At 38.0% G+C, this 21,187-nt stretch overlaps 1 pseudogene; it reads left to right on the forward strand.

Moving 5' to 3' along the window:
- The window catches only part of LOC109050390, a 140,145-nt pseudogene that overhangs the window by 69,126 nt on the left and 49,832 nt on the right, over nucleotides 1-21,187 (forward strand).

Below are 21,187 nucleotides of genomic sequence, written 5' to 3' on the forward strand. Positions count from 1 at the left end.
GAATTCTTTCAGAGATTTATCAGAGTTCTTAACAATGACCCTAATGTCACTCCTCTTTGGTACGAGTCTTTTTAAAAAGGAAGTTGCACACCAAACGGTATATTTATATATATATGCAGATGTTCGGGACAGAAGAGGGATCGCATACAGTAGTCTTTCATCCTGTCCCCGCTGCAACCCACTTCTGGCTGGCCCTCTTCAAACCGGCTCCCTTTTTAAATGTTAATTCCTTTTTTTTCCGCTTCTCTGAGTCTCTGTAGCTCACTCTCTCAGCGCCACATCCAAGCAGCGAGTCATTCCAGCCCCCCACCCCCTTTCCGGCTCTCTTTCTCTGTCTCTTTCATACTTTGCTTCTAAACAGCCAGTCCTTGTGTTGCAGCCAAGTATGATAACCCCATACCTCGCCACTGCAGACAGGGCTTCATGGATGTTGTAGTTGCACCGTAGGCCTTTTTGAAACATAACTCAGATGCTGACATCCAGAAATAAATTGCCAAGTGATTGTAATCTCACAGAGGATATGGCAACATTGCTGTCACCTTCAAATATTCTTTTGTGACTCTTTCAGTGTCTTTACAGATTAAACCTAATGTGTCCGTTTGCTTCTTTCCTCAGGGTCAGCTCTCCAGACAGCGGCCTGCACTCAACCTCTGCTCCTGGTAGTACAGACCCCGCTGCTGAGGAGCCTGGCCAGAAGTTCTGGGATGAACTGGGCCAAATTGGCCTTCCCCATGATATTAACGTTGCGTCTTTATTCGACCCCACTGGTAGGTAACCCTAATTTAGCGACACCTTTTGCATCTTTAGTGGCTGATGGTGTTTATTTTTCTGTTGCATCTGCAGGCCAGTGTTGTGCTCACCTGCGCTGTGCAGCCTGGTCCGAGGGGGTATGCCGTGGGGAGGGACAGTCGCTGCTGTATGTGGACAAAGCAATTGACTCAGGGAGCACAGAGGTGAGTGACACCCACACTACTGTGTTTGAATGTCTTGTTGGTAGATTTGTTTGTGCTTTCAACTTTGAAATGGTTGTTCCATCAACTTGTACACTTGTTCGACTGACATGCCAGCCCCCAATCTGGCCCTTTTCCATGCGTTTCACCAGTGAAAAGGTCATTCTGTTTTGTAAACCTGCTGACCTCCAGCCAGTTACATTGGAGGAAGAGGGGTGGCATAATTTCCTCACCAAATACACTTTTCAAAAAAGAAGCTGAAATGCAAAACAAAACTAGAGCTCTTTCAATACAATTAAACAATTGTATCATGAGATTTAAAGATGACATTTATCAGTGTCAGTTCATTCATGTTTAAAGATTAACTTTAAGTGAATACTAGATGACTGCTGCTGCACAGTTTGGCACAAAAAAGTGATTTCATATCAAAATTACTGTAAAATAATAATTTAGCAATGAGATAAGTAAAAATAAATAAATAAAAAGATGACTTACTCTTATTGACTTGATCTACATTTCAAGTAAATAAAGATTGCAGTGAAATTTGTTTATGGGCGGGTTAAATTAATTTTTAATAAGATGGCTTTATTTTTTTGTGTTGATCTGTGTTTTGAATTGGCAGAGCTGCACTGAGCCCTCGATCTAGCATCATTTTAGTGGCAAATGATTATTAGTGGGGTTAAGTGGGCCCGTGTTTGTGCCAGTTTTTTATATTTTTGAATGCAGTGGCAAACTTGAGCCATAACTTTCCCTGAGAGTAGTTTTTGTGGAGGAATGACAGATGCGCTCACTGTTGATTAAGTATTCAGAGTTAATCATGAATGGGGTTATTATTGGCAGTGGAAGAGACTGGAGAGGTTGTGTCGCTCCCCTGGCCTTTAAAATATTTTCTAATTAGGAGCAGAGCAGTTCAGAACTGCCATAGCCATCTCTTGTGCAACTCCACTAATTAACACAATGCAATGTGGCAGACACAAGGGCACACGGAACCCGGGCAGGGAAGGCACATTAGGAGTAATTAATTTTTCAGATTCTTTTCACTTGGGATCTGATTCTTGAGGAAAAACACACGGCATCCTTCCAAATGTGTGGTTATACTACTGTACATGAAATGCAGTTGGGATCTATCAAAATTCCAACAATCCAAATAGAAACGTAAGCTTTTAGTGTGATCGTCCATGTTTTCTATGAGATGAGCCATAACTGTCCTATTGTTTTGGACTGTCAGACTGTCCTATTGTTTTGGTGAATCTGCCTCTGGCACTCACTAATCTGGTATGTCTTGAAAACTTTTCTCTGCTTTTCTGCAACAGAAACTAATAATGTTGTTCAAAAAATTGATGAATTCAATCTACATCACACTAGGTTTTCCCTATATGTGAGTGCCATAGTGACCCTCTGTAGTTTACACGTTTAGCAGCTTTATCGCCTGCACGTAAAGCCTGCACGAAGCTGTTCAGTAATCCAGCAGACTTTGGCTTAATGTTCTGTTACTGTTTGACAGACAGAGAACAATTTATTACTGGGGTGGCCGAGGTCTTTCAGGGTAGACCTGGTCTTCTAAACACCAAGCCCAGTTGATTTGCTGTATGTAGCTCACAGCCAGCCAGTATGCTCTTAGCACTGCGGTTGCAATTTGGTTGGAATATGCTTGCTGGTTTGTAGATGTTATATTTTGCATTTTATAATTTTTCTTTAAATAACTTGGGCGACAGGTTGAATGGTTGATCTTGACAAATGTAGTCAATAATATTACATAGAAACTGAGAAAGGGTCCAAATGATGTTGTTTCGTTAGTGTCACAAGTAACGTTACTTAACATTGTGGAAGAATACAGCATTATTTTTTGTCATTTAAAGTTAGGTTAATTATTTGTTTAAAAAAAAATAGCATATATAATAGCTCTCAAAACAAAGTGCATGATATTTATTGTTAGAATTCTTATGGGTCACCAATTTGTACCCCATTTGAGGAAAGTGCCAACTGCCGGAAGGCATTGCCAAGATGGCTGAGTTGCTCCAGTAAGGACTTTGTTGTGATGTAGGTTTGTCCTGGCAGTGAGACTCGCTGAGCTGTGAAATAGTAAAGGTCAGAGGGCTGAGGATGGCCTGAACTGCACACAGTCCTTTCCACCAGATCATCTTCCTCTGACTTTATTTGCATGTATAATCTGGAAATTACTACATCATTCATTCATCTTACAACCCATAATACGATTTTGTCTGCACTCATAAGTGAATGCAATAGATTACAAAGACTTTTTTTTTTTTTTTTTTTTTTTTTTTAAATCATGCACAATAAAACCAAGAACATGCTTTTACATAGTAAATTAGGTTAATTTTGTAATGTGTTGTTGACTTGACAGTTGAGAAATGAGTTGCAAATGTGCATAAACAACTTCCAGGATTAAGTTCTATTTAGGGTCATGTTTGTAAACCATTTTAAATGCTATAAACAGAATCACTGCATAAATGCAGTCCACATACTGACTGACCGAGACACAGACCAGCCGACATTGTGCACAGTACAGCACACTCATCCAACACTTTACTGCATCTTTCATCACTGGCCTGCTCCGTTTGGAATGCTGCCATTATGCCTCTTTGCATATAGGATTTCAAGGAGGGAATGCTGTTCTACTTTATAATAGTGTCCTTGGAGTCTTGGCAGCAATAACGTATCAGCTGTAGCTTTTTCACCCCATGAAGGAGATGTCTGAGGGGATGGTTTCTGTTTGATACATTATTTGAGTCATGACATAGAGTGATGAGATACTCAGCACCCACCTAGCCCTGAGAGTGGACAGTATGGCCATAGAGCTCTATATGGCTGTCCTTCAGAGTTATTCAGAAAAGAACATTGTGGGTAGAGGCTGCTGTCAGCCCCGGTGGGCTCACCGCCTGGGCGATAATTGCTTAAAGCTCAGTGTTAAAAGGTATTTGCATATTGTTGCACTTTGGCTTTAGGCCAAAGGTTTTTAAAGAATGAGAGCGCTAGAGATACTGCTGACCACAGACATTTTTAGTTTAAGGCCATTTTCTCAGGCCCAGGCATCCTCTATTATTCAAAGTGTGAGTGCTTTTTTCCATGGTGGAGATTTAAATGTCTGGCCAGTTTTCAAGTCCTTATTTTGAATGACATTTGCCTTGATGCTGAATGCTATACTGGATGTATCGTAAAGGTTGAGGTAAAAAAAAAAACATGCTGAAAGAGGGGGAGGTATGTAATGGTAATGAGCAAATGGACCTGTGAGAGGAACAGCATGTTATGATGACCTTTCTGTTCAAGGTTTATAGTTTTGTCCCACTCTTGTTTCAAAAGGGTGTTATAAGAGCGATTAACAGATTGAAAATTTTCAGCATTTATGTACTAAAGCATTTTTGCTATTACATCAAAAACAATTATTCATTTTATTTTTTCAAATATCATTTTAAAAGCCTGATGTTAATATAAATAACATGCAATTAAAAGATAATGTGTTTTTCAAAGAAGTACATTTCTTTTTAAAGTTATTACTCAAGGGTGTCTAAAAAAAAGGTAAAAAAAAATGTGTTGAAAGTAGAAAATAAAGAGCGGTCACATACATTATATTATGTATTATATTTATGTTCTGAGTACTTTGAGGACAACAGTCTTATTGGTCATTGACCTATGCTGAGATTAAAAAAAAAAAAAAAAAAAAACATAGAAGTGTTTCATCACAGTTTAAATTTTCACATGTACTGTGTTAAGGTGTTTAGAGGGATGTGTTGTTTTGGTTTAAAATCTTCAAGGTCACACCAAATATGTGTGAATACACCTTAATGGAGACTTGATTTCTCACTGAAAATAAGCTGTTTGCTATGCATGGTTCAGTACTTGTTTGTGCCACACTTCATCCCGTGTCTCTGGATGTATAAATATTATATTTATACAAACTGAGTGTTGGCCATTTTAACAGAAAAGAACATGCAAATGAATGCATTATATTAATCATCCAGGGTCAGCCATTAACAGTGTTTTTTTGTTGTTGTTGTTGTTGTTGTTTTTTTGATAGACAGAACTGTTAAACAAAGGCAGTAAAGCTCTTGCTAATCTGTGCTAATAAATAATTTGACAGAACTGTTAAACAAAGCAATCAGATGGTATATGAAAAGGTATTATAGCATTTACCTGGTCTATTTTTAGCAGTAGAAAGGAAAATGCTGACCGCGTATGTTTGCTTTTGACATTGGTGGGGACATAAACCTAAGTACACCCCCCCCCCCCCCCCCCCCACCCCCCCCCACTGTAAAAAAACGCTGTAGTACTTTTACAGTTGTGATTCGGCAAATACACATTTTTAATTTCAAACAAGTCTTTAAATAGCTAATAAATTTTTAATTCCACAAATCTGGCAACGCTGCTGAATCCAGCTGTTAGGTCTCATAAAGTGGGCATTTTGTAGCCTGCATATAAACTTGTGTACTATCTGTGTAACGGTTTGTGGATATTTGTGTGGATATTCACTGTGTACTATAAGTAAAATTAGCAATATCTTAAATGTATTTGAGAAAATATGATTCCCAGTGGACACAGTATGTTTGTGTGTTTTTTGTTTTTTTTATGAATTGAACTGGTTACATATATATATTTATATACAGTATATTATATATATATAATATATATATATATATATAATAATATAAATATACATATATCTGATATATATATACATATGTATATATGTATATGTTTCTGTATTAACATAGTGCTGTGCATACTGTAAGCGCCTTGGAGCATCCATAAAGTGCTGTGAGGAGAGCTGTGGGCGTTCCTTTCATTACCCCTGTGCAGCTGCTGCCGGAACCTTCCAGGACATAAAGGCATACACCCTCCTGTGCCCGGATCACATCCAACAAGCCCTTGTCCGATGTGAGTTTCTCTGCTCCGCACGTTCCCTGTTGCTAATTCTTTCCGAATATATGCGAATTATATTTATATATATATAAATATATATAATTTAAACAGCCATATAAATGATAAAGTTTTAATCTATGTTTTAAGACAAAAACAGTAAGCAAACGGTTATGCTCATGACAGCCCAATGGACCCATTTATATCATATCTGTACATATCATAAATTACTGCACATAAGATATACCTTGTGTAGTTGGAGACACATTATATATGAACTCTTCCTTTCAGTTAAAGATACGGTGAACTGTCTGGTGTGTGATAGTTCTGGAGACTTGCTCGATCAGCTCTTCTGCTGCACTTGTGGCCAGCATTACCATGGGGCCTGTCTGGACATCACTGTCACCCCACTGAAGAGGGCCGGCTGGCAGTGTCCTGAGTGCAAAGTCTGCCTCACATGCAAGTGAGTATCCAGCTCACCTGGACATTAATTACCTAACACAGTTGAGTAATTAAGTTCAGACCTCTTTCCCTCTCTGTTTTTCTCTTTCCCTTTCCCTTCTCTGTTTTACTTTATTTAAATCCACAAATCTTCAAGTCAGTGCAGAAAATGTGAAAGTGTATTCTATTTGAGCCTTTAAAAAAATATTTTGTTAAAATGTGTTAGTCATAGGAATACTGCATGATCTCATTAGACATTTTACATTAGACATGTTTCCTCTGTCAAGCTAAGTTTAATAAAGCCGAAGTTGTTTTGCATTTGCCAGCCTCATATTGTTGTTTAAATGGTATGGCAGTTGAGTTTCTATGTCAGTATCTATGTCATGGACAAAAACAAGGCTATCCTTAGGGAATTTTATTTTGAGCTATTTTTTCATCCCGGCCACACATTAACTATGACTGCTGGGAGATTCATTTCATCTGATGTCAGACACCTTTAATGTGTGTTCAAGCTGAATACGGTAGGTCGTAGAACCTGGACCTCTTGAGGACAGTGGAGTAAAAAAGCAGTGCAGTCAAAATGGATTGTGTTTTATTAACTCTGAATCCTTCAATGTGATGTGCTGCTTGGCTGAGAGAGTGATGTTGGGTATCAGATACAGTAGGGCTGGGAGAGGCAGAACATGCATCCATTTCGATCAGGGAGTGTGAAAATGGCTATAATGGCTGGGCAAAGTTGTAAATATCAGATGATGTTCTCATTTAATCTGGATTTGCATTGGCTGAAAATATAGGCCTGGAAATGGGTAAATCTTCTGAACGTCACCCTCATCTCCTCTCAACTCTGTAAATCTCACTTTCTCCCCTCTGATTTACCACTTAGACACGTTTGGGCTCTGAAAAGCCAGAGTGTAAGTGTTATTAATCATGGGGAGAATATAATGGGGTTTTTGTTTGCCTGGGTAAGTGTAGAATAAGGTTGTATTGGGCTGAGGGGGGGGTGGCTGTGGTTGTCTTTTTCAATGTGTTGAATATTGTTGTTTTGTGATGTGTTGTTGTGGTAGTGTTTGACCAATATTGATTTTTAAATTTTCTGCAAAAATGTGGGAATTTAATAAACACTTCAGTAAAACTCACTAAATTAACATTGTTTGGGCCAAACATTCTTTTAGATTTTGAAAAACAATCTGAAACAATGAGGAGCTAACACTTCTGTTAATAAGCTATTTAATTGATTAATCATCTATCCTAAGATGGTCTCTAAATGGATCATGACAGTTAATTTGATTAAGCCCCTTGAAGCCCCTACAAACTTGAATACCGTAATAACGATAGGAGATAGAAATGGAAGAGAGCTCATTAGTTAAACAACTGCTTTTGATGTTGCTCAGTGATTTATTGTTGCACATTTTGGCAGACAATAAGCATGAAGCTTTCAGTGTAAAGACAGAAGTACCACACAGCAAAGACAACACGGATTTGACATTGACTAAGTTTGCAAAGTGCTTTATTTTTTACATTTTTAAATAAAAAAACGAGGGGATTTTAGCACTTAAAGTGATACCCCACCCCAAAATGAACATTTTGTCATTAATCACTTACCCCCATGTCGTTCCAAACCCGTAAAAGTTTTTTTTTTTTTCTCTCTCTCATTTTGGGAACACAATTTAAGATATTTTGGATGAAAACCGGGAGGCTTGTGACTGTCCCATAGACTGCCAAGTAAAATACACTGTCAAGGTCCAGAAAAGTATGAAAAACATCATCAGAACAGTCCATCTGCCATTAGTGGTTCAACCATAACGTTGTGATGCGACGACAATACTTTTTGTATGCGAATAAAACAAAAGAAAAAAAAAAATTATATTATAAAAATAATGATATAATAATAAAAATAATGACTTTATTCAACAATTTGTCTCCTCTGTGTCACTCCACATAAGCGTAGTGCCATTTTGGCAAATCTGAGCTGTACACAGGCAGCGTACGCTTCTTCTGTGTCAGCCGCACCACAAGGATACGTTTTCTATGTATATTTATGGTTTGATTTGAAAGAAAACAGCGAATCCTGTGTCACGGCTGAGGTCCTAAGAGGCCAAGGATTATTATTTTTCTTTCTTGTTTTCTTGGATCTCAACATAACGAAAGTAACATCTTAATTTTCACCTGATCTTCGTGAAATAACAAAAGTTGTTCTCTGAGTTACACAACTGCGCCAACAAGTGGCAGTATAGAACTGAAAACTGATGAGGTGTTGTATACTGTTTATCCACTTTTACTGTACGCGTTTGGTGATGAGGTTTTTTTTTGATTGGTATGGTTTTTGTATTTTATCGCTATAATTTGTGCAGTATTATTCATTACTGACATTTAATTAACTTAATGTTAAATGCTTGAATCAATATGATTATTTAGCTTGAAAGTGTATTTGTTATAGTTGTATTCTTACTGCAAGATGCATGATTCATCACAATTTCACTATCACAATAGCATTCGGTGTGATACTAAACTTACTGCTTATTAAAACCAATGATGACGTCACTGTGTAGTATTCTGTTTGCACCTATATCTTTATTTGTGCATCTTTGAAGTACATGATTTTTAGTTAAAAAGCGTGGATTATGTTGAGTTTATCTAGGACGCACTTTAATGACATTTTTATTAATCTTTATCGTTAATCATTAAATGTACTGTATATTGATAAGAAAAGTGATTTATGTAAAAATGTGTAGAATTTAATTTAGTGATTAACAGTGATTGATACAAAATCAACAGTGATTGAGCATCCTATATATATATATATATATATATATATATATATATATATATATATATATATATATATATATATATATATATATATATATATATTATAGACGTTATTACTAAGCAAAGCAAATTTACTGAAATAGCCTGTCCACAACATACAGTAGCACATGGTTTATCTGTCGATCAGATGCACGTCAAAGTTGTTTTCGTTACTATAGCAACAGTAGACTTCCGATGCATTGTGTTTTAAAAATCAAACAACCATTGTGAAAAACAACTTTCTTTATGTCAAGATCACAGAAAATAAGTTGTGATAACGAGAAATAAACTTTTCAGTTTTTTATTTCAAGATCACCAAATAAAGTCACGAAATATGAAAAAAAAAATTTGTTATGTCGAGATCACAAGATAATTAAGTCGTGATCATTAGAAAACAAGAAAGAAAAATCATCATAATCCATGGCCTCTTAGGACTTCCATAGTATCTGAAATCTATCTTAAATCTTTTTTTTACCATCTGGTTTGTAGGAACCCAGGGGATGACAGCAAGATGCTGGTGTGTGACACGTGTGATAAAGGCTATCATACCTTCTGCCTGCAGCCCATCGTGGAAACCATACCCACCAATGGCTGGAGGTGCAAGGTAAGCTTGACTTTGTGTATGGACTACAAACAGCATTGTGACAGTGATGCTGGCCTGCTGTGAGTACAGTGACTTTCATTCCCACTTTGAGCCTGTAACACACATACACACACCTCTTTCTTTTCGGTGTGTTTTTGGTCTGTGGGATTGAAGAGTGTGTTGGTTTTCATCTCAGGTTGATTTAATCACCATGATGAATTCATTACCTCCAAAACACTTTAGTTTAATTATTCCTAATGTGCATGCTGTGCTAGGTTTTGATGCACCACTTCTTAAAGACTGCGTGAGTGAGTTGTAGAATAGATGTTCATCTTGACTGTAGAAGTTTTGTATTTTTCCACAAACCAATTCACTCCCAGATGCATCAGAATATAACAAACTTTGATTTGAATAAAAAAATGGTCTTAATTGAATCAGAGGGTGTAGTAAAAAACTAAAAGTCAAGACTGATAAGTGTAAACAGCTCAGTGCAATTTAAGTATTTCTGAAAATATTCCAGTTGTAAGAGACTGTAAGGAAACAGTCTCATACATAACATACACTTCTTACAGTTTGGATACCCACTTAAGATTGTCAAAGGCCCTATGAAGTGTCCTTTGAGGCAACAAATGGTCCATGAGCAATCTTTGGGTATACCATCTAAGGATGAGACCACACCATACTTTCCTAAAATGTGTTTGTAGTCAGATTGTTAGTAGACCCCTAAATATCCTGCGTATGTGAAAGAATAGAAAAGCTGAACCAAATTACACACAGGTCCCTTTCAGACTGCTCCCATCACTTTGTGGAGGTGGCGAAGAAGCCCCACCTGTCATCCAGGATTCAGCACAGGAGTCTGTCCATCATCAGAGGCTTGGAAAGGCTTGGATTTCTTGCTAAGGGTCTGTGGGTGGTCATTAGAGCTGATACTTGCCCCTCTTCAGCAGGCTGAAACGCTGCTCTTGATGAGCTTGAAGTGCCTTTTATTTGTGTATTTTGTTTAATTGACATGGAATTTTCTGGTGCTTTGCTCCTATTGAGTGCTGACACAGACTGATGAACATGATTTTGAGGATTTATAGAGGCATAATTATGTTGGAGCTCAATTCAAATTGATTAAAGAGAGCCTATAAAGTTTGTAGTTCGCAGCTGTTGTTAGGTTCAAGTGTCATTGTTCAGATGTGAATTGTCAAATTTTATTTTTTTTTTTTCTTAACAATTTTTAACATTCGTTATAATACTTGAAGCAGTTGGTCTCTGCAGTACAGCAACAATTCTGGCTTATTTGAACAATGCACTAGTAGAATTTGCGATGCTGTTTATATCACTGTTCAGATTAGACAGTATATTTATGTGTATTTGCTATCTGTTGGCATGACTGCTTTACTTTATATAGGTTAGTGTGAAAATACAGAGTGAGACATGTCCGAAAACAAATCAAGATGAGGAAGAAATGTTAGCCACAGCGTGAGATTTTGTCAGATTGAGATTTTTTTTTTAATGTCAAGTTCTAAAGGAAAGGAGAAAACAATCAAATGAGATTAGTAAATAATACTAGTGCCAAACTTTGGAAAGGTAGTATATTTATATTTTAACCAATATATCTGTTTGAAAACCACTTGTTGATATTTTGCCGATATTTGTTTTTTTTTTTAATTATAATTAGGCTATTTATTTGTTAGGTCTTTTTTGGTGGCTTTTACAGTAACATTTATAGCATAATTTATGAATTTGATCTTGAGAAGCATTGAATCATTAGATAGATTAGATAGCTTCGATATTTGACCACTGTTTATTATAATACGTGGTTACAGTCAGGGCCGTCCTTAGGGGGGTGCAGCTGGTGCGATCGCAATATGTGTTTACATGACAAATAATACATATATAAACTACACATAATGCATTTATGCATCATTATATACAAAATCAACAATACGATGTTAATACAAACAAATACAAAATGAGTTTTGAGCAGAAGCATTGTATTAATCTCACACTGTCATGTGTAGTTTTCATTATGAAATAGACATTCTGAAAAGCACTGCATGGATCAGTGCACCTGAACCAGTATCACACATCCCAGACAGTGTCTCTATTGTCACACAAGTGGGAGCGCTGTCCATTTATGATTTTATTGTTGTCATGTTACAGCATTTTTCTTGGCAGTGTTTTAAATATAGTGAGTTTACTGTCATCATTTTGTATAACCGTGCATTAGATGATGTTGCAGTGAGTTGTGTGTTGTTTTGCAGAACTGCCGAACGTGTGCTCAGTGTGGCGTGAGGCCTAATGGCCAGTGGTCATCTAATGGTGTAATGTGTGAAGGATGTCAACAGCAGCATGATTCAGCACTGGTCTGCCTCACCTGTGGGCAGAATCAGGCCTCTGGCCACCCTCTGGACAAACACTCTTGCTGCACTTGTAAGAGGTAGGAAATGACCTCTTCATCTATGACAAGATCACACAGTCTCAAGAGACCTGTTGCTTTAATGAAACTGTTTCTGCATAATAACAGTATGAAACATATTTGCATTAAAATGTTATTTTTATTAAGGAAATAGTATTAATACTACTACAGAGCTTGAAGATATAATCCCTGACATGTAAACGCTGCTATATGGGGAAGGAATGTTTCACATCATAGCTGTTCCTATATTGTGTATTTTAGCATGTCTGTGTTGACCAACTAGAGCTATCTGTTTTAGAATTATTCCGCCGCTTGTTATCCAAACAATAACCGTCAACTAAGAAGATTTGAAAATTTAATTAGTATTAATCAAATAACAGAATGGACGAGTGTCTGTGACCAGTTAAAAGTTTCTGAGAACAAAGAAAAACTGAATAAAATAATATAAATAGAATAAATAGGTCTACACTAAATATTTTTCACTTAAATAATTAACAAATTAAGACGACAAAACGAAAACACATGCTGAGTCCTTTTATGCGCTTTGAAGAACCACATGTTTTTTCTTCAGACACAAAAATAAATAGCAGGCCTACCTCAGAGCACAACTTTTTTTTAGTTTTTTTTAATTAACGTGTCGATGTCCTGTGGGGGCATAGTCTTGAGCGCAGCCTGTTCTGTGACAAAAAAAAAAAAACACCGGTTTCTGCAGCGTTGAGCTTTGTAGCCAATCACAGATGGATCTGTTGATTTCATAAACACAATGGCCAATCAGAGTTGTATTTACTCACTGCTCATAAAGAGTTTTGTTCAGTGTTTCTGAGTTGTGCATGCTCGCGAATCCTCTCATTAGAACAAACAATATATACACACAATTTAAATAAGAGGTTAATTGTGCAGTAGTTTAGACCTTCACTGAATATAACGGAACTTGGTGAGATCGCGAAAAAAAAAAAGACATGAGTGACATGAGCTTTTTAATGAATTAAAAGAGGGAGTGCTCTTTGTGCGCTTTCTATGATATAACCCACTCAGAATTTGAATACATTCACTCACAGATTCACTCTCTGATAACCATTTATCCAATTTTGGCTATATTAATAGATAATAACAGATAATAACAGTAACAGATAATAACAGTTTCCAGTCAGATTTCTCAAATCCTGGAAATTCCTCTAAGGTTCAGGTTATCAATTAGTAAATAAAACAATGTTGGGTTTAGGCAAAAGCTGTTACCTTGATTAATGCATTGATGGTTGTTTATTGTGTGTTTCTCTATCAGATGGGTTCATGTGGACTGTGACAGGCAGGAGGGTGCTGACCCTGACACCCAGATGCAGGATGGGTACACCTGTAGTGTGTGTAAACACGTGGAGGAGGAGAGCAGGCACAATCAGCCTGTGAGCAGCCAGGAGGCTTCGTTCACTGACCCAGAGCCAGCTGAGGGTGAGTACACATCTCTCTGCACTTGATACACTTCTGATGGGTTTGTTGTCCATGCAGTTGGCAGTATTGTAGAGTTCTGGAGGCTGGACATACTGTGCCACACAAAGACCCTGTTTACACCTGCATCTGTGTCCGGTGGTCAGCTGGGACAGATTGCAGTTTACACCTGGCTTTAACCTGCATATCAAATTCATCTCCTGTCACCACTTGTTATCAGATTTTGAAGAGAAGTTCTTACTTTACAGTATTGCTATAGCACAAAAAGTATAAAAAAAAAAACGGAAGCTATTATCTCAATCAAATGACAATGTTTACACAAAAGATAAAATGTGGTTGTGTATGTTTTTGACTACCTTCAGATTGATACGATTTATCAGATCACGTTTGCACCTGTATTTAGTGCTAACCACTTGCTCATAACAGTCAAAATTATTTTAATACACAATTAAACATGCATATACACATGTATAATAAAATTGTTTTGTATTTGGTTTAGTATTTGCTCTTTCTTTCTTTCTTTCTTTCTTTCTTACTTTCTTTCTTTCTTTCTTTCTTTCTTTCTTACTTTCTTTTTCTTTCTTTCTTAACCACTCATGTGATGAGAAATTAATTCAGCAAGAGTGTAGATTCTTTTTTTTTCATTATTCTTCCTTTTTTTAATTATTATCATATATTTGAATTTATTTTACAAATTACAAGTCAGTTCTTCCATGGAATAAGTATATTCAAGTTAAATGTTAAAAAATCTGCTCTCCATGTAAGAAGTTTTTAGCTTATAGTATTTTCCTGCTATGTTGAGGTTTATTTTTGCTGTTTACTTTGTCGACTGCTGCTCTGTGAGTGTTGTTGGTCAGTTCTTGTGATGTTAAGCACTCTTCGTGACTGTTACAGAGGGTGTTGCATTGAGTGTGACAAAGATGTAATGCTTGAGCCTCTCTGCTGTCACAGATTGTAATTACAGTGTGTTTGTCAGTTCCGCCAGACACCTGAGTGTGTGAGCAGGTTGAGAAATGCCACTGCCACATCCTTAATACATCTTTCATAATATGCACTAAATGAGCCCTAAAATCTCTCTAGAACAATGTGAAGTCAGCATGAAATGAAAATGACCTCGTTTACAGTTGACATGTTATCCAAAAGGGAAAAAGTGCTTGTCATTGTAATCTTGACTGTCCACCAATCTACTTATTTTGTCAATTCACTTTTTCTTATTCTTTTTCACCTGGCAATAAATCACATTACAGAAGTAAAATGGTTTGCAGATGCCATTTCATGTTGACTTTATGGCCAGCTTTTGAGTCCACCACAGAGAATTGGGTAAGGCATATTTACCAGCTACCAGCTTCCTGTGCTCAGAGACCCAGCTGGTGACGTATCATCAAGACCCTGGAAGCTAAAAGAAAATCTTATTTTCTTTGGGCCCTTTATTAGGAATTGTAATGAGAATGGACTCTTCCTGTAGCCTGATGGCTAAGAAATGAATTTCCCGTGTGCCTTTGCAGTGGTTACAATTGCAGCTTATTACCAATGATATTTTTTCTTCCCGTGGGCCTGTGGTGGGGAGTTGATATATGTTGGCATGTGGTTGGCAGAAAAGGATACAATCAGACCCGGTTGTAAGAGCTCTTTGTAAAGCCAGTCATGCCAGCAGCAATGCACTGGGCCACTGCCAGCAGCTAGAGGAAGCAATCATCCCATTGTTGGGCCCCAAGAGAGACGGCTCTAATCAAGACAGAGACGCCCACCTGTTAACCAACCCTACCACACCCCCACTTCCTGATAAACACACATTGAGTGCACACATGCACACACACATACTAGGGTTGTCACCACACCAGAATTTTCACAGGTCAGCATTACTAGTGAAATTTATTTCTATTTCTGTTCCTAGAGACTATAATTATTATAGTATGCATAACAAGTACATACTAGTATTTTTTGTCTCTGCTGGCTTGAATATAATTGGCTTGACCACTGAGACAAAACTTAAATACCGGATATAAGTTAATGTAGAGTTAATGTAGTAGTGTTTTTTTTTCTTTCAACGTAGTTAATTGGTTCTGTGTTAACTACAGTTGTGGTTCATAGTTTAGTTTTTAACGCAATTAACACAACCTCCCTGAAATATGACATATGAACATCATCTTACATTTTACAAGGTGTTTTTAGACTTGTCCCAAATAGCACAAGTGCAAATGTGATATTGATTTTATACAACAGTTCAATAATGAAAACTTTATAATGTGTTATATTTTAGTCAGTGTTGTCTGTTTTTGCTCAGTTTTGCTAATGCAAATATTACCTATTAAAGCCACAGCAGAACTGTTGTGCGTTTCCATGCAACACATACTTTCTGACTGAATCAGTGGTTTAAATGAAGAATGAATCAATGATTCAATGGCCCATTCATAAAGAGAGCCATTTTCTTCATTCTTGAATGAATAAACTCAATGGCTTTCTCATTAAGACATTTACCGCCACCTACTGGCAGTTTTAGTTAGAGTATCATTTCATAAAAAAATATAATAATAATAAATAAAATAATAAAAAAAAAGTAGATCAGTCTTGCATTAACCTTATTGACCCCCCTCCCCCCCCTCCCCATACAGTAGAAGTCCTGCATGCCTACTGCAGGTGTCATGTACTGCAGGTGTCTGAAAAGGAGTTCATTTGGAGTGGTCATATACAAACCAAAATATAAAAAAAAAATTAAAAATAATCCAGTGTTGCCCAGAGGCATTGGGTCATTCATGACAATTCAAAATGCAGGAAACTGGCAATGAGAATATGCATACTTTTACTTCTGAAAGTCTCAGCGCTGGACTTGCCAGAAGCTGCAAGTCCAATGATTAATGATGCTTTACTTCATGTCTTAATCCAAATTACGTCTGGTAAACATTGACCCATCGACTAATTGGGTACTGTTGTGGATGGCTGGTTAACTATTAAACAGCGGTAATCTTGTAGGCCCTAGTGTTGTTTTGGCATTAAAGTAACAGTAATTTTGACATCTTTAGTACATTTATAGGTAGGTAATTATAGAAGCTATTTGGTCTTATTGGCTGCATGTTAGAGGGAGGGGGTATTTTCCCAGCGGTGCAGTAAAATGACTCCTCCACCAATCTAAAGGTTTTTTGTTGCCATGGATGCGTGATGCCATCAGTGATTCATCCTGACACGGCTGAAAAGAACCACAGTCACGCTTACTCACATGACCCAGTGCACAAACAACACAATCACCTGAGCTGGTGCACAGATGGCTGATTGTAGCTGCTGCATAGCTGCTTTGAGATCTGCTTCTATCATGATGTTATGAAGTGTTAATCTGTTAGGCTGGAGGCTAGAGCCTGTCTGATGTCATCCCACATCGGGAATGGTAAATCCTTGAAGTTTATCTGCTTTGCTCCCAGGCAGTGTGCAACGCTGGCAGTTGACACTGTCAGGTGAGTATTGATGAGTGAAGTCAGTGCGAGAGCTTATGGGAATTTGCAAAGCCTGAGGCGCACCCGATCAGCAATAATAGATGTTTGAAACCCAGCATCAGCGTGCAGAATCAGAATCAGCATACTTGCTCTGCTCTCTGGAGTAAGAATGTGTCAGTATCTTGTTTTGAGCTCCGCTTCTTCCTTGTCTGTCCAGTCGGACTGCAGTCATTGCACATCAATGCCTCGTGACCTCAGCGGCCTTTCCTCTTGTTTGAACTCTAGATGTCCACTGAGGTACCCCAAGGCCTGTTTACATGCTGCCTCTACTGAGCCTCTAAACCTCTGTCTTCTCCCAGTGGCAAAACAACATTTTTGAGGGCCACAATATAGAACAGCCTTTAAAACATTACTGCTTTTATATGTTGTTTTAAGGTTGTCACAATATTCAAAAAATGAAATATCGATGTCCTTCATTTTTGAAAGTCTTTTAACTGCAGGAGACACAAGGGGATGTATTTATGCATCTATGTAGGTATGTGGATTGTTAGGTGTAGGTTGTGTAGTCTGGGGAAGGAGAAGATTATTCTCTAGACTGTGACTTGTCCGCCTGGGTTAAAAATAGCTAAGAGCTCTAAACCAATGAGGCTTTCATCTTTCCTGTGCTGCTAGTGGAATGTAAGTGTAGAGACGTTATCAGGACACCGCAACCAACCTCACTTCTCTTTAGCACTCTGAATGATGGCTGCTCTGTCCTGAGTCTTTGATGGCTCTACGCTCTTTCTTACACCTCAGGTTAGATTCAGATTAAGGGTTTACATTGTCAACGCAAGATGGTCATATAAAATAAGATTTTCTTGCTGTTTTAAAATAAAGTAGTTTGATATGCTATGTAATAAAATACTATATAATTCATTTTAAGTTTCTCCCCAGGCAATTAATAGAAACTAAACTACAAAAACGTATTTAGAAATTGTCATGTCTGTGACATCACAGCCATGAGCACATTTACACATCAACACTTATTCATATAAGTCTTCTCGGCTAAGCAACAGTGCGCCGTGATCTGTTTTTTTTTTTTCTTTTTGTTTTCTTTTGTTGTTGGAATCCAGTAAATACATTAAAAAGTGGGTTCTCATTCATTTAATCTACAGCTTAACAATTTTGTTCGTTTTTGTGGAAATGTATGTTTTGAAGTTTGAAATCCTGCATATGTAGGCGTTAGAACACTGTTTGTTTTTTGCTCTAACAGTTATTCTGGATTCTTGTGTATGAGTGATTAATGAAGAGTGCAGAGCATGGCTCGTGTTTGTTTATTCATTTATGTGTGCCTTGTAAGAGACAATCTCAGCAGTGTCTTACAAGAGCAGGGCTTGTAAATATGTTGTCATGGTGATGACTGGCACAATGGGCTGAAGTATTCCTGTTCCCTGTTCAGAGTGAGGGAAGCGTACATGTATGGTGGAGGAGGGGGCGAATAGAGCACCGTTGAATTCGATATGTAATATATAGAAAATACAGATTATTAATAGTAGAACATAAGATGTAATTTTTTTAGTTGCTCTTTTAGTACTCTGAGCAATCATGCTATTTTGATTGTGACCAAATTATGAATTATGCATTTAGCTGCAATTTAGGATTGAAAAATGGTTGTTCTGTCAAAGCAAAGCAGTTTATCCGATTAATGGTGTGAGTGGTCACTTTGAATATACTGTTACTGTAATTTTCATGTTCTGTCTGAACATCTGTCCAGATGCCTGATTTTTGTTGTGATGAAGTTGTTTAAGAAGGAACCTCTGGATATAAATGGTATCTAAATGGTCGCTGGTTTGATCTCTGTCAATCAATCATTGTTGTGCCCTTTGAGTAATACACTAAACCCTAGGTTGCATCAGGACATCTGAACACGTAATATGTTTGCGGTGCTGTTCTGTGGCATAAGTCACATAAAAGTCACCAAAAAAGTATACTGACTATTTATATGCATGGTGATAAAGATTCTAGGCTACATGCTGTTTCATTATTTCGAGCAGTTTACCAGCCGGTGGTCAAGTGTTCTGTGTGTCAGATTCTTTGGTGCATGTTGTGATGCAGTTTGAGGAAACATAATTGGAGTTCTGACAACCAAACACAAGCAATATATTATAATTCAGGAAATCAGTGAGACAGTGGCAATAGTGTCCAAGATAAAGACAATTTTCAACAAAAAATCTAATTGGTGTAAAAAATAATAATGTTTGACAACCAAACCGAAGCAATATATTATATATTATTGTGTGTGTGTGTGTGTATATATATGTATATATATATATGTATATGTCATATATATATATATATAATATAGTATGAATTTCACTTTAACCTTTTATAAAGTATTTTTGAATAAATGGAAAAAAATGAATGTCATTTCATTGATCCTTGTGGATGTTCAGAAAAATAAATAGTTAGGAAAGTTGTTTCCTTCTGCAACTCAACATTTCTCTTTCCTATCCAGATGTCTTCATGGGTGTTGAGGAAGTAAAAGAGGCTGAGGAGGAAGTGGCGTTGGAGCCAGAGGCCAGTACTAGTCCACTTCTTACAGTGCCAGAAGAGTTCCTGTCATGTAAGTTTTTCTTTTACTCAGATAATCTTGTCCATAACATGTGCGTAATGATTTGTAGTAATGTGTTTTTTAGCCACAAATGCTTAAGAAGTGTTTTTTTTTTTTTTACAGGAGTGTTTTTTTACCTGCCCAAGAGATCCAGGTGACTGTCACTCTGACAGAGGGTTCCGAGCCTCCTCCGTGCGCCTCCACTTTAGTGGGTGTACCCTCCCTCTCTTTTCAGGCCTCTTCCACAAATGAAGACCATAACCAGGAGCACAGTTTCATTGGTGCTTTGGAAATGGGGAAGGAAACGGAGGATAAACTGCCTGATACTACAGAGGATGAACCTGAAGCGGATGTTTCAAAAGCTCTTCCTGCTTTGCCTACCAAAGAAACTTCCCCCAAACACTCTCGGGCACAAGAGGAAGAACCCATGGATGTCTGTCCCTCAGACCCCTCCAGTATGAAGGATAAAAGAATGACGAGTGTCCCAGAAGCCCAGAGTGTTGTTGAAGAAGTTGAGCAGGGACAGAAGCAAGACAAACAACAGCACGAAGAGGAGAAGGTGGCAGATCCTGAGGTCACTTGTATTTTACCTGAGCCGGATAGTGTCCCACTGGTTGCAGAGTGCAGTCCTACTGTGGAAATGGACACTACACCAGTCAGCGACCACAGTTTCTCCAGTTTCAGCTCTCCCATTGAGGATAAGAGTCTCATCTTGAAGCATTCCCCGGGACTGTCCTCAGAGGGCTCAACAAGTTGACCCAGTCCCCATTTTCCACTGAAGCCTCGCCGAGGGAGACATCTCAAAGCCAGACACCTACCCATGTCCTGAATCTGTCTGGATACAGCCCCAGTGTTTCCAACACCACCTTCTTCCCACTTACGCCCAAGATAGGTATGGGAAAGCCAGCCATTTCAAAGAGGAAGTTCTCTCCAGGAAGGCCAAGGGTAAAGCAGGTAAAACTCTTGGTTTTTGGCCTTCCTTTCTTGCTGCTTGGCTCCTGGTTTTCCTTCGATCTCTTTAGGACACTGATTCTGTCTGTGATCCACAGTTTTCAGCCACACAGTAATTACTCCTTTGCTCTCCATGTTCCTTCGTCACATTGATTAGTGCCAGAGCATAGCGTGTATTAATTAACATGGAAAGGCTCTTACTGTGCTCTCTCTGGCTCAGTCTCTGCTTCACTCACTCATTCTTTTTCCCGCTATCTCTCCTGCCTCCAAGTCCCCCCATTCCTCCCGCTGCCTTTCTCAAATACATCACTCACAGTATCCCGGGAGAGAGGGGGATGGGAGTTGGCTCCAGAATCAGGGGTTTATGCTAGTGGAACATAAAGGAGTCTTTTTGGAGGTGTGTAATTCGGATAACTGCTCACTGAGCTGGAAAGCACAGCACAAACCCATTTCCCCTTTGAGCTCTGGAGCAGGGAGGATGCTAAAAACTCCTTTTTAGGGCCTTCTAACTTGTCACAAGTCTAAATTAATACTGGCATTGCGGTGTCTTTGTGCCCAGTAGAGTAAACTTTAAGCTAAACTTTAAGTAAAGTACAATTAAGTTAAGCATTCTTCGAAACATTGATTAGAGGGTGCTCTTTCCCATCTCACTGGTGCTCACCTTGGCATCTCACTTTGGGAATGCTTTCATCGTCATTGATCTGATTGGCAGAT

This window comes from Cyprinus carpio, chromosome A24 (assembly GCF_018340385.1).
Source record: "Cyprinus carpio isolate SPL01 chromosome A24, ASM1834038v1, whole genome shotgun sequence".
Classification (NCBI taxonomy): domain Eukaryota; kingdom Metazoa; phylum Chordata; class Actinopteri; order Cypriniformes; family Cyprinidae; genus Cyprinus; species Cyprinus carpio.